The sequence below is a fragment of the Schistocerca cancellata genome, chromosome 2 (assembly GCF_023864275.1).
Source record: "Schistocerca cancellata isolate TAMUIC-IGC-003103 chromosome 2, iqSchCanc2.1, whole genome shotgun sequence".
Classification (NCBI taxonomy): Eukaryota; Metazoa; Arthropoda; class Insecta; order Orthoptera; family Acrididae; genus Schistocerca; species Schistocerca cancellata.
The window spans coordinates 799,245,974-799,260,646 of NC_064627.1; positions in this window are offsets into that span (position 1 = coordinate 799,245,974).

The following is a 14,673-nucleotide window of genomic DNA, read 5'->3' on the forward strand; positions in this document are numbered from 1 at the left end:
AATCAACAACCAATAAAAAGATATAACTGTGATTAGACGTGTAAGGTGAAGGTAGCAACTGCCTCAGCATTTGTGTGTTAGTAGGAAATATATATATCAGTTTGTACATCGCAACCTTTGTGGTCCTTAATAATAGACAAACTTTCAATCATTCCACTATTCAGTTGCAAAACAGCCACACTCGGTTGAAATACTCCCGAAACCACAGCAGAAAAACCGATAGCCTTTCATCCATTAAGCACACGGTCATATAATCATAATAATTAACTGTTTGGCGAATTCGATAAATTATACAAAATCCAATAAAGAAATTAAACAGTGGTGTTTCACTGGGTAGTCAAATTATTTTGTTGTTGCTTCATGTTGGTGAAATCACTGGCCATACCTCCTTGCCTGTGAGTCACAGCAGGCATTTCATTTTTTAAATTCCAGAGGTAGTTGCTTAATAGTGTCTGATGCTACACTAACAGGTTCAGGAACATTCTCATCTGTAACCAGCAATGTAATTTCACTCTTACAGCTACCATATTATTTACATTTTCAGTGGCTAATTCGCATTCTGCTACCTGTTTAGACTCAGTTTCTGTATGTGAAGAAGCTGTCATTCTGAATTGCTGACAAGTTATCATTAAACTACTTATGATACACTTTGATGAATCTACTACTTATTGTAATGCAACTAAATGTACACTGTAGTTATGTAGTAATTACCAGATTTAATACTGACTAAATTTTCTATATTTAAAGCCTCAAAAAAATTTATAACCACAGAAAGCGAAACTAGGGAGAATCAGTAGGATATGGTCTTACAATATGATATGACCATTAACAATGAGGTCAACAAAAATCTATTAATTACAATTGTTTCATGGCATTTCCTTATTTTATACACCTATCGATTACCTGATTTGATAATTTTCAATACATGCCACACCTTTTTCAATTTTTATAAGCCTTTCGATATTAATTCTACATCTCATTGGGATACATGAAAAAAAACATGAAATATAGACATTTTGAAATAAAATATATACAGCATACTAATGACCTATTTACTTAGTCTAGTCATGGCCGCCAGTTTAATTGACCTTAATAAGAACTGGATGGGTTAAACTGATGAAAGGTCTATGGATTTAAATATAACATTTCAAGTGTGATAATTTAATTTGCATTGGACAATTGGACTTTTTAATTAAATTAAGAACAGGTTCCAAACAATTACTACAATTTGTAGTTGCCTCAGAGAGGCAACCACAATGGTGGCTATGCAGACTTCACCCAAGACAGTTATTGCGGATAATGTAACAACACTCTCCCACTTTCCATTTGGTAATCCGTTAATAATGTAAGAGAGAGATTACTGTTAAGAAACAATAAAACGAAAGTCATAACTGTTATAAAATAGATAATTATTCACACCAGTAGATTCACAATGATACATACATCTTAACACACCAAGGCCAAAAGGAGGAAAGGTAATTTAGGAAGTGACATGAGAAGAAAGACACACAATTGATAAATGTCACTTCACAAAGAAATTGTAGTTTGTAATTCTTCCTCCAGATTTTGAGACACAGTGGATTTAATAACTCAGTACATATTTGATGAACGTAATTTTACTAGCACAAGAAAAGCAAAAAATCACTGATATGTCATTATAGGCCTTGTGGCGCAGATGAGGTCGACACCAGCATCGATATATGTTTACCTCTAGACTCCGAGCATCGTCTTTTGACACTGAGCATTGTCTTTGGGCGGTTCTGCCATGTCAGTTCTTTGTGAGTCTTTGATGTGTAGTGGTGAATAATCGAACTACTGTTAAATTGGTGTTGCTTGGTGTAACCAACCCGAAAATCCATCTCACTGGTGACCCCAAGTTGTAACGTATTCCGTTTTCGCCGTTTTACTGTGTCCGCGACCTCCGCGTCGGTTATTTTCGCGTATATTACATCGACACAGCATTCGAACAATGACTACGGCCTAGCGCCTAACGCCGGATTTTGTGATCGACATGCATCGTGTTGCGGGCGATGTACACCCGCCAGGACTGCAACACGATGCCTCTATACTCGACGATTTCGCCGGACGTTTTCGAGCCTGCAACAATAAGTGAGGTTAGGAGTGTGCATGATTCTGGCTATCAGGCGCCTTTGTTCCCACCTCATCGACGGGGCAGTTACCTCTTACGGATCTACATGCAGTGCGGGACCAATGCCGATTTCTGCAAATGCTTCATTCGGCAATCTACCACTGTCAGGACAACGATTTGCCACGCCGCAATCCATGCAGTACTACACGGATTCCTGCTAAGTGGCCGGAACTGCTTTGTTCACAGGTCAACCTCCTCAGCATCCAACCACACCCGCGCCTGCCTCGGTTCAGCATCAGGACATGTCTTCCTGCTTCGATACCTCAGCCTGCAACAGCACCAATAACTTGTTATCTGTGCCTGACCTCCATCTCCGTCCCACTGCTACGCCTCAGTGTTTTGTGCCATGACATTCACCTTATCCGCACAGTATTGAGTGGAGTGACTATGAACAGTGAATATTCACACATTCTGTCCCACGTTCGACATCATTTCCCACACTGTGCTTCTGGACAGCCCGCACCTTGGCAGCCTCCCTGCAACACAGGTGGCCCCAGCTCTGATCATATGTCAAGCTTTCTTCGGACTAACACGTGTTCTCAAACTTTGAGCTTTTCTCACCTGTCGCCGGCTCCGGTCGAGCTTCCGCTACCGTTCTTGGCACATCTCGGTGCATCATCTGCGTCGGTCTTCCGCGACACGTCTACACTCCTGGAAATTGAAATAAGAACACCGTGAATTCATTGTCCCAGGAAGGGGAAACTTTGTTGACACATTTCTGGGGTCAGATACATCACATGATCACACTGACAGAACCACAGGCACATAGACACAGGCAACAGAGCATGCACAATGTCGGCACTAGTACAGTGTATATCCACCTTTCGCAGCAATGCAGGCTGCTATTCTCCCATGGAGACGATCGTAGAGATGCTGGATGTAGTCCTGTGGAACGGCTTGCCATGCCATTTCCATCTGGCGCCTCAGTTGGACCAGCGTTCGTGCTGGACGTGCAGACCGTGTGAGACGACGCTTCATCCAGTCCCAAACATGCTCAATGGGGGACAGATCCGGAGATCTTGCTGGCCAGGGTAGTTGACTTACACCTTCTAGAGCACGTTGGGTGGCACGGGATACATGCGGACGTGCATTGTCCTGTTGGAACAGCAAGTTCCCTTGCCGGTCTAGGAATGGTAGAACGATGGGTTCGATGACAGTTTGGATGTACCGTGCACTATTCAGTGTCCCCTCGACGATCACCAGTGGTGTACGGCCAGTGTAGGAGATCGCTCCCCACACCATGATGCCGGGTGTTGGCCCTGTGTGCCTCGGTCGTATGCAGTCATGATTGTGGCGCTCACCTGCACGGCGCCAAACACGCATACGACCATCATTGGCACCAAGGCAGAAGCGACTCTCATCGCTGAAGACGACACGTCTCCATTTGTCCCTCCATTCACGCCTGTCGCGACACCACTGGAGGCGGGCTGCACGATGTTGGGGCGTGAGCGGAAGACGGCCTAACGGTGTGCGGGACCGTAGCCCAGCTTCATGGAGACGGTTGCGAATGGTCCTCGCTGATACCCCAGGAGCAACAGTGTCCCTAATTTGCTGGGAAGTGGTGGTGCGGTCCCCTACGGCACTGCGTAGGATCCTACAGTCTTGGCGTGTATCCGTGCATCGCTGCGGTCCGGTCCCAGGTCGACGGGCACGTGCACCTTCCGCCGACCACTGGCGACAACATCGATGTACTGTGGAGACCTCACGCCCCACGTGTTGAGCAATTCGGCGGTACGTCCACCCGGCCTCCCGCATGCCCACTATACGCCCTCACTCAAAGTCTGTCAACTGCACATACGGTTCATGTCCACACTGTCACGGCATGCTACCAGTGTTAAAGACTGCGATGGAGCTCCGTATGCCACGGCAAACTGGCTGACACTGACGGCGGCGGTGCACAAATGCTGCGCAGCTAGCGCCATTCGACGGCCAACACCGCGGTTCCTGGTGTGTCCGCTGTGCCGTGCGTGTGATCATTGCTTGTACAGCCCTCTCGCAGTGTCCGGAGCAAATATGGTGGGTCTGACACACCGGTGTCAATGTGTTCTTTTTTCCATTTCCAGGAGTGTATTTGAACACACCCGCAATGTGTTGAGCTTCTTCAACTGCAATCGACACATGACAGTGTCTCACACACGTCGGCCTTCCGCATCACAACAGATCGCGCTCAACCACAACGCGTCACCTCCAATCTGCCACCCGACCAGCCGTCGTCGCCACATCCCCTGGAGGCACACTCTCCTGGAATACTACAGCAACAACAGTTTGTTTGAGGCAGTGCCCCGACAAACTCAACTCAATCTGTTCTTCTTAACATTCTACAATGCTTACCGACGCTGCCGTCGTTTAATCCCGACAGAGCAACAACCTGGTTCAAAATTGTGGCCGAAGTGTTCGACCATTACAAACTCGACGAGTCAATCAGGTTTCTGTGCCTCATCACCCACCTGCACGACCAGGAGGACTTGATTGCTGACCTGGTTGACACCCCAACTCAACTACCCGGTACACTCTAGCCAAAAAGACAGTTATACGTCGGCTTGCATGCTCAACTGAGGCAGCAATACGACAAGTGCTCCACGTCGAGCAGCTAGGCAACGACAAACCTTTCCAGCTCTGGAGATGACTACATGCCCTGGTCAGCAACAATCTACTCTCTGACACGGCTCTCCTCGCAATCTGGTCAGATAAACTATCTCCTCACATCCGCTTTGCTCTGGCTTAGAGGTCTCCCAAACCTGTCGAGCAACGAATGACAATTGCTGACAAGCTACATGATGCATCACTGCTCTGTTTCGCCAGCCACTGCCTACCTGACAAGTCTCAGGTTCAGGCTCATCGTCCTGCGGCCGGACGCGGCCAGGGCCGCACAGTACCGACTGTTCCGCTTGCTCTGGGAAGCAGTAAACAAGCAACTGGGACGTCGCCGGCTCCACCCACGGTTACGCCCACTCCTGCAACCGAACCTGCTGCGGCCACCGAACCTCAGCCACCGCCTCTGGCAACGAACTTTCTGCAGGAAATAAAACCGCACTACCCATACTGTTTCTTCCACACACGGTCTGGTGAGGCGGCACAGAACTGCAGACCACCCTGCTACTTCCCAAACGCCAATCACAGGTAGGTCCGGGTGCTGCCTCCTGCGCACAGCATGACAGGCACCCCCCAGTGCTCCATTCTGTCCGGGAATGACCAGATAATTGCGAACGACTTTATTAAAGACATTTCGTTGGGATGCTTTTTCCTAGTGGATACAGGCGCCGATGTTTCGCTGCTGCCTACGTCCTTAGTGTTGTTGAACATCCGCCCTCATCATACTTCACTGCAAGCCGTGAATTCAACTAAACTACAATGCTCAGGTTCAATTTCCTACGTCGTCTCACTCTCCACAAACTGCAAACTCGAGTGGACTTTTTAGTGTGCGAAATTGACGAACCTATACTAGTCATTGACTTCTTGTGACACCACAAACTTTCACTGGACCTAGAGCAAAACACTGTTTTTCATAACCCATCCAAGACTCACTTTTCCTGTGCTCCATCGAGCAAACCCCCCGTGACACATCGGTCCAGGCTCATCTCATCTGTAAATGCTTGTACAGACGTTCCAAGAAACAACGCCCAAGTGCCTTGTCGAGCTTGAAAACGTCGTTCGCCTATGCAAGGAAAACTTCGAGCTCTCTCTCCGGCCCCACGAAACTCAGCTCCAGCTCTCCGATGCAGCAAAGGAATTACAGGCACTACAGCAAGGACAAAGCAAGGTCAGTAAGTGCGCCGAATCTGCTTGCAGTCCCAGCAATCGAGCCTCCGTGTGGCTACCTCCTGCTACCCCTTGCAACTCTGCTATCAGGTCTGCCATAACGGGTACTGACAGTTCCACAGGGCCACACCCCCCTAACATGGCAGCATTTGACACTCGGCTGCACACAAGTGTGCATGTGCAACGAGTGTCACATGTTCCCAAACTGACGGCTCCTACTCCGCCCCTCGCGGACAGCACCTCAAACTATGCAACTTCAGCTCCTGTGCGCCGCCGTGCGACCGCCACTGACAAACACAAACAGTGCACTCACGCCAAGCACTTGGGCCGTGACCATGCTGCCACAGGCTGCGCTCTAGGACAATGGACTCACTAACGGCTCACGAGCTCTACTGAGCTCACCTGACCATGGTGAGCCATCTTGTTGCGTTGACTCCTGAGACACTTTGCCACCTCGGCTCCTGTTGGATCCGTCAAGTGTCTCCGAACACCACAACCATGCCTCGCCTGCCCCCCCCCCCCAACACACATTGTAAACAAACAGCCTCCCGTGCTGCTGGCAACATTTCCGTCGTCACTAACGGCATGGTTCACAAGCTTCGCCTCACGCCAGGTCCCCCGATCTCCAGTAAACCACGTCGACTTTGTCCCAAGCGCCTCTCCGACCTTAAAAATCAGATTTCTGAACTACTAAGCTCCGGCGTCATTGAACCCTCTGCCAGTAGCTGGTTGATGCCCACACATATGACACCCAAGAAAGACGGGTCCTGGCGCATGTGCGGAGACTACCGTCGTCTAAACGCACGAACAATTATGGACACCTACCCCATACCCAACATTGCCGACTTTACCAGTTCCCTCGCAGGTGCGACCTCGTTCTCTGTCATTGATTGCAAACGGGCCTACCACCAGATCCCCATGGCACCTGAAGACATCGAGAAGACAGCAATCACCACCCCAATTGGGTTATTTCAGTTTCGATTCATGCCCTTTGGTCTGAAAAACACAACCCAGACCTGGCAACACTTCATCAACGAAGTACTATTCGACCTAAAATTCTGCTTTGCATATCTTGATGACATTCTTGTGTTCAGCTCCTCCATCGAGGACAACATTCAACATGTGCAAACTGTTATGAACACTCTCGCGGCAGCAGGCATCGAGACCAACCAGGACAAATTGCAGCTACATCAACCCGCTGTCACTTTTCTTGGTTTTCGGGTCTCTGCTGATGGCATTTCGCCGCCCGTTCCATGGACCCCTGCTATGATTGACTCTTTCACTGCCCTCAAAAATCTTCTTGCCAAGGCATGCATAATCGCGCATCCTCATCCCAATGCGCAGCTTTTCATCACCACAGACATGAGCGATATTGCCATCGGCGCAGTCCTGAGCCAGAAAATCGATGGCAAAACTTCACCTCTGTAGTTCTTCTCGCGCAAGCTCACCAATGCACAATGGAAATATTCCGCATTTGACAGGGAGTTGCTTGCGGTCTACGAAGCGATTAAGCATTTTAAGACAGATGTTGAGGGATGCCCTTCTATGTTTTAATGGACCACAAACCTCTGGCAGCAGGCATTACAAACCCGCCAGCTGACCCGCCTCCTCGCAGATTCAGATACATGTACTTCATATCTCAGTTCACCACCGATGTCAGACACATATAGGGTGCTGACAATGAAGTTGCTGATTTCCTTTCACGAGTCGACGCCATCCATTCGCTGTTAGACCTCTCTGAACTGACTAACCTCCAACCCGCCGACGAGGAAACACGAAACCTGGTGAGATCTGGTGCGACGACAATACGGGCACGTTACGCCCCCTCATCCCAACCACACTCCGTCGAGCTGTCTTCAACGCATTGCATAATTTAGCCCACCCCGGTGTTCGTGCGTCTGCCTGCCTGGTAGCAGAGCGCTTTGTGTGGAGAAATATCGACAAGGACTGCCAGCAGTGGGCATGCTCCTGCGTCAGGTGCCAATGCTGCAAAGTACACAAGCACACTTCACCCCCCCCCCTCGGCTCCTTTTCGATCCCTCCTGGGCGTTTCCAGCATATTCATATTGACATTGTCGGCCCTCTCGCCCCCTCTAACGGCTCTCATTATGTTCTCTCGTCTATTGACTGAACAACTTGCTGGGTCGAGGCTGCCCCCCTCCCCAATATTACGGCAGAAACTGTTGCTCGAGCTTTCGTCGAGCTATGGGTATCACGTTTCGGATGTCCAGCCATCTTCACGACGGACCAAGGCAGACAATTTGAGTCGGCCCTGTTCAATGGGATTTGTAACATTTGCAGCATCCAGTGCATCCATACCACAGCATATCATCCGCAAAGTAATGGGCTAGTCGAGTGCTCACACTGCACTCTCAAGGCGGATCTTCGATGCCACGACTCTCTATGGATGGAGGCCCTTCCCCTTGTGCTACTTGGTATTCGTGTGATCTATAAGGAAGACCTCAAAGACACAATAGCTGAGTTCATATACGGCCAGAACATTGTTCTCCCTGGCGAACTCGTGAGCCCTTCTGCTTCTCTCCCTCAGTCTGACTTACCTTCCTTCGTAGACTGCGTCAGTCGCCACTTCATCAACCTCCACATCCCTCCGCCCGCTAGCCATTCACACCCTAAGGTTCACGTCCCGAAATCTCTGGACAATTGCGAGTACGTCATGCATGTTCCGAGATTACACTGTCCATGCTCCCCTCCAACCTCCATATACCGGCCCATACCGAGTTCTCCAGCGCTCAGCCAACACCTATGACATCCAGATGAAAGATTCAGCTGTCACAGTCTCTCTCAACACACTTAAGCCTGCTCACGTCGAGCCTTCTTCTACCCCCCTTCAGGCCTCGACCACACCACTCACTATCGTGGCTCACAGTGCTCCGACCACTCCCTCCACATCGGACTTACACACTCGATAGAGTGACTTCCAGTTCCAGTCGTCGAGCTCTCCTCCGACCTCGCCCCCTACTCCAGTCTCATGCACTCCACTGCATGACCGCACACTCGCCACGTCGAGCTTACCTAAGATTACGCTCTTGTCGCCGGTCCCTTCGACCTCTCCACCGTCGCCTGCCTCGCCCTGTCGAGGTTTCTCACGCCCCCCCATCTTGAACATGCCCTCGCTCCAGGTGTTTGTGCCTGTCCCCGTGCCGGACATAATCCACGACATCTCAATAATACTACGTGATTATACACTGTTCGTTGAGTGCTTCCATTCATCCAGTGCTCATGACACAACCTCCGCCATTCCCTGCCACCTGGTGAAATGTGTTCCCTTCTCGCCCGACGTCGACCTGGACATGCTTCGTGTGTTCGCCATGCCCACCTGAGACATTGTCGTCGTCGCTCCGTTCCACCCGCAAACCGCCGGCCTACCTGTCGCCGCATGATGAGCACACCTAGTACGACGCCTGGCGCGCTTCAACAACTTCCAGGTTCGGTGGCGAAACCTTCCTTCATGACATCTACCCATGCAGCTCCCCGACAATGCTGTCGAGCTGCCCATGGTCCGACTCCCGCGGACCACCCCTGCCGACGCCTTAGTCAACCCCCCCCCCCCGGCCTCTCAAGAGTACTCTGCACTATGAGCGGGGGGGGGGGGGGGGCTATGTGGCGCCGACGAGGTCGACACCAGCATCGATATATGTTTGTTTCTAGACTCCGAGCATTGTCTTTGGACGCTGAGCATTGTCTTTGGGCGGTTCCGCCATGTCAGTTCTTTGTGAGCCTTTGATGTGTAGAGGTGAATAAGCGAACTACTGTTAAATTGGTGTTGTTTGGTGTAACCAACCTGAACATCCACCTCAGCCTTATGGCACATGAAAGTCCTCTTCATTGCATGGTGGCACTGTTCCACAAGGCGATTGCTCTGGGGATGATATGTGGTGGTGCAATGGTGGAAGGTGCTGCAGACGTTGTAGAGAATGCTGAAGAGCAAAGATTCGAACTGACGACCATGATCGGCGTTGATGGTATCCAGGCAGCCAAAACAGGGTATCCAGGCCACCATGATGGATCAAGCTGTGGATTCTCCTCTAATGTATGTGACTGGCACTGCTTCCACCCAGCGTGAAGTGTTATCAATCATGGAGAATAAATATCTACATCCTTCCAACTCCAGCATGAGTCTAACGAGGTCCAAGCATGCAAGACAGAAACACCTGCTTAGTAAGTTGAAGCTAAGCTGCCAAGTGGTGTTTGTGCCTAGGAGCCCACCTTCTGCATTGGCACTTGAGTTGTTGGTTGGGTGATTGATTTGGAGGGGGGGACCAAACATCGAGATCATCAGTCCCATCAGATTAGGGAATGAGGGGGAAGGAAGTCAGCTGTGCCCTTTCAAAGGAACCATTCCAGCATATACCTGAAGCGATTTAGGGAAATCACAGAAAACCCAAATCAGGATGGCGGGATGTGGGTTTGGACCATCCTCCTCCTGAATGTGAATCAAGTATGCTAACCACTGTACTTGAGGTGTGCCTATGTTCATGTGCAGCCATCGTGCCTAATACTTGGCCAAACATAGCTCTCATTGGTGAAACACTTGGATGAGTGATATCGTGGAGGCGATAGAAAATTGGCCGTCACATTGATCAGGGGAGAGCGGTCGAAGTCCATACTAAAACACGTTGTAGAGAACACTGATATCAGAGCTGGGACTTCAATGGAGTTCGTTTTGAGACTGCAGGAGCTACTATCGAGTAAGACAGAAATTGTCAGGTTGTGCTCTTGTTCCTCAGCGTCTGTTGCAATGGAGAATGACAGATTGTGTACACTCATGAAAGGTAATCGCCAATGATGTCTGCACCACGCAGATGAAGGAAGTTAGTGGAATACTAGGCAACGATATCAAGATGGCGAAATTGTCAAGAGTTGACAGTTATCGATGGGTGATGTATAACAACCACCAGTGGTTTGTGGTGAATGTAGATAATGATGTGATGACTCTCGACATCCTCACAGAAGTAGTGTACAGGCTCATAGACGGCAAGCAACTCATGATCTAATGCAGACCATTTCGTTGAGTTTCTTGGAGAACAAATGGAGGGCTGACTGCCATCTACCACCTCTTGCTGGAGGACTGCCCCAACGTCCGAATCACTAGCATCCATGGTGATGGCAAGCTGGTCATCCGGTGTTCTATGTGCCAGGAAACAGCTATCATAAGACACTGTATGTATGCTTCCTGGATTTGAGAATAGCAGGTCTGCCTCTCAGTCGGTCCTCGTTGTCTTGCGATACTACAGGAAATCTACCCAGAAATGGCTTTACACGATTGACATGAACGACAATCGAACGAAAGGGCAGTTGGAGCGACAACACCCCAAGATTGGATATGGTTCTTTCCGAAACTTCTTAAACTTTTTGACTCGATTCTTCTTTAAAAGCATGTTGCTCAGATAGACAACACCTCCAAGACTGGGTATGGTCCTTTCCTAAACTTCTTAAACTTTTTGACTTGATTCTTCTTTAACACCACATTGCTCAGATACACAAGATCTCCAACTCGATACTGTGGCACTGCTGCTTAGCGGTCATGTGGTCTTGCTTGCTGAAGAAAGGATTGATGATTTCGCTGTTTCACTCCACCCCATGCTTTCTTTAGCTTGTGTGCTAGATCCCTTACATGTTCATTGCTGATTGTAGCAGTCGATCGTGCAAAGTCCAGGGGTAAATGCATTCTTCTTCCATATACGATCTCATATAGAGTTAGGCCAGTTGAGCTGTGCATTTTGGTATTGCAACAACTTACCAAGTATGGTAAACAGACATCCCAATTGTCATGTTTGCTGCTCACATAATGGATAACCATTTTAATAATTGTTCTGTGGTCTCGATTGACTCTTCCATTTCCTTCAGGGTGTGCTGATGTAGTACTTAACTGAGTTATTTGCATGAGCTTACAAGTCTGTTTAAGTAATTCACTCATAAAATTCGTTCCTTGATCACTAATTATACTTAATGGTGATCCAAACTTAAGAATCCATTCTTTTACAAAAACTTCAGCTATAGTCTCAGCACTCTGATCAGGTATTGGTATCATGAGAAGGTAGCTAGAGAAATGATCTAACATTGTCAATATGTATTTGTTTCCATCTTTAGTCTTAGGCAATGGACCTATGACATCTAGTCCTACTAGTTCAAATGCTTCACTTGTCTTTGGCAGTTCTTGTAAGGGTGCTCTACTTTCTCCAACATTATTCCATCTGTTACAGGATTCACATTGTCTAACAAATCGAAAACGTCAGCTTTGTGGCTCGGCCACCAAAACATTTGAGCTATTTTAATGTTTGTTGCTTTTTTACCGCAATGTCCTGATAATAAAGAATCGTGTTATTCACTCATGACTTGTTCTTTCATGCTTTCTGGAATAACTAGGCGGTTTCCTTTACTAGTGATTTTGTACAATAATCCATCCATTTCAACAAGACATTGAACATTTTTCCATAATTTGCATTGTGGATATTCTTCTTGAGCTGCCTTTAACTCTTCTTCTCGACTTATTGTAACACAAACATTGACTTTTCGACTCACTGCATCAGCATTCATTTGTTGTTTACCAGGTCAGTGAATAACCTTAAACTGGTACTCACTCAGTCTTAATGCGCATCTTGTTAATCTGGAACTTGGATCCTTTAAGATCAATAACTATTTCAGTGCAGCATGATCTGTAATAACGGTAAATTCTCTTCCTGCTAAGAAACATCTGTTGCGTGTTGTACCAAAAACCAAAGCACAAAGCTCCTTCTTAGTAGTAGTATAATTACAGTCTGCTTTGTTTAATTGTCTGGAGGCAAATGAGATTGGATGTTCATGACCATCAACTTCTTGAGACAAGATTGCAACTATGGCAAAATTGGATGCATCTGTTGAAAGAATAAAAGGCGTACTGAAATCCGGCTGAGCCAACACTGGAGGTGTGGTTAGAGCAGTTTTAAGTTCTTCCATTGCCTTTTTGCACTCTGTTGACCAATTAAATGTGGCTCCTTTCTTCAGTAGCTGTGTCAATGGATGTGCTATATTCGCATAACCGGCTGTAAATCATCTGTAGAAATTTGACAATCCCAAGAATGATTGTAGTTCTTTTAAATTCTGTGGTTCAGAAAAATTCCTTACATCTTCAATTAATTTTGGATCAGGTCGAACACCTTCTCTGGTTCTATCATGACCAAGATAGTCAACTTTACTTTGTGCAAAATGACATTTATCTATTGATATAGACAGGTTTGCGATTCTTATACGCTCAAAACCAGCTTGTAGTCTCTCAGTATGCTGCTTCATGTTTTCACCAAAAATTATTACATCATAAAGGTAAACAAGTGCTTGTGTTGCGGTGTGCCCTCATAAAACTGAATCCATCAGGCGTTGAAATGTAGCTGGAGCATTACGAAGTCCAAATAGCATACAAAGATACTTGTATACTCCTGTTGCTGTTACAAATGAAGTTTTTGCTTGATCATCTGGATGCACTGTTAACTCGTGATAACCACTTGTTAAATCACATACTGAAAAAATTCGACATCTACCCAAGTAATCCATGGTGTGCACAAAATTTTGTAAGGGGTAAACATCGGGTGTGGTCACAGCATTCAAAGATCAACACGAAAATGGAACTGTGGTTCTCCAGAAATTGATTTCTTCTTTACAATTACAACAGGCGAACATCATGGTGGGTCGGAAGGAACTTTTGGTTTTATAATTCCGGCTTCTAACTGTTCTTTAACCATGTCTTCTACCAACTCTCTTTGACTGAATGATATCCGGTAAGGTTTCTGTGTGATTGGGGCGCATTCCCTGTATGAATACGGTGCTGAACTAAATGAGTGACAGGTAAATTTGCGCGTTCTCGGAATAAATCTGCATACTCCAACAACACAGGCGCTAAAATCTTCTGTTCATCAACTGTCAAATGTTCTACCTTTTTCCAAATCTTGCGCTGCAGTTCATTATTAACTTCGTCTCCTCGTTGTAATTTTGCGGTACTGTTACAAAATTCTGTGTTTATAAGTGCAGCATTTGTTACCTCATCTGGAATCTGTATTACGTCACTTTTACTTATGCTCGACACTTCAGCAACTTTCGTTCCTCGTGACAAAACAAGATCCTCAATGAGGGACTTTTGCGACATTCTGTCTCACCGTTGTAGCGACACCTACACTTCTAGCCATATAACAATGCATTGTATCCAGTAACTCACTTTTCTCGGATCGCTCAATTAATAACAAAGTTCCTTGCATCATGGTGACTTAACTTCCTGCTCCCTTGGGACTTTGCTGAGGCTGATCAATTTGAACATCGACTCGGACATTTTGAACTGATGCATCGTTTGGGCGGCCCATTCCCACGACGTCAGTATTGCTGCTCCTTTGAGTACGATCTGAAGAACGATTTCTTAGGTTGTAGCTTCTACAGCCTAATCTGATCTTTCTTTCTGTGACAAATATCTCTGCCTCATTAGCGGACAAGAAATCAAATCCAAGTATACCATCGTAATGAGTTTCGTTATTTGAAACTACTTGCGCCCTTACTGTGTATTTATCTTTATCTTTATTTTCACCTTCATATTGGCCTTGGTCAAGAATTAATTCTACGTCAACCTCTCCATATCTATGTAGCTTTCCTCCATTTAACCCTCGCACCTTTAATAGCGGCGGTTTCAATTTATCCCGTTTATCTATGCAACACCACATTAATTAGGTCTGTGCTCCTGTGTCAATAAGTAGTTTGATGTTTCTCCCACGATATACAGCACCTAT